This window comes from Phalaenopsis equestris, unplaced genomic scaffold, assembly GCF_001263595.1.
Source record: "Phalaenopsis equestris unplaced genomic scaffold, ASM126359v1 Scaffold000002, whole genome shotgun sequence".
NCBI lineage: Eukaryota > Viridiplantae > Streptophyta > Magnoliopsida > Asparagales > Orchidaceae > Phalaenopsis > Phalaenopsis equestris.
In genome coordinates this window covers 34,792,725-34,793,532 of record NW_018164444.1, presented here as the reverse complement: position 1 = coordinate 34,793,532, position 808 = coordinate 34,792,725, and positions in this window count along the sequence as shown.

The following is an 808-nucleotide window of genomic DNA, read 5'->3' as shown; positions in this document are numbered from 1 at the left end:
TATATATATATATATATATAATCATATAAAAAATCATGCAAATAAAAAATAAATAAAATAAAAAAGAGAAGGAAGAGATCAAAATTATTGAAATTTACATGTATATATCAATTTCACCTATATGACAATATCAAGAAAAATACAAAGTGTTCCAGATTTTAATAATTTTAGAGAATAGTGTTTATTTTACCCCAAAATAGAGGGGCAACAAATACTCCAACAGATCTCGGGACAATTTTTTGAGCATGAAATGTTCAAACTTAAGAGTCATCCATAGCTTTGATTTCAACAAACTTATAGACAAACTAACTAGCTCAACAAGACGGACCCAATGTGTTGTGTTAACTTTGAAATTTAAAATGATCGACGACGAAGTGAAAAAATAAAATGACACGAGAAAAATCACACCAGAAAAGAGCACACAGATTTACGTGGTTCGGCAAATTGCCTACATCCACGGAGTTGCAGAGGATTTTACTAATTGAGGAATTTACACCGTTTGAACACAATAATAATTGTAGGAGAAAGTCTCACTTTCTCACTCTCTTCTTTTCTCTACACCGAGATACACCGAAGAGCACACCTTGCGATTCTACTGATTCGTATCCTTCAGCCCGTAAGTCTTCTTCCCCGTGCTTTGCGATACTTCCTTCACCAGCAAACCAACGCAGAACAGAGGAAGAATGAGGGAGAGCCGAATCTTGCTTTTCTTTACACTTGAAGTTCTATCCAAGAAGCCAAGAAAAAAAAAACCATTCCAGCATATTACGTGAAGAGAAAATAAAACCACTTAAATATAACCACCTGC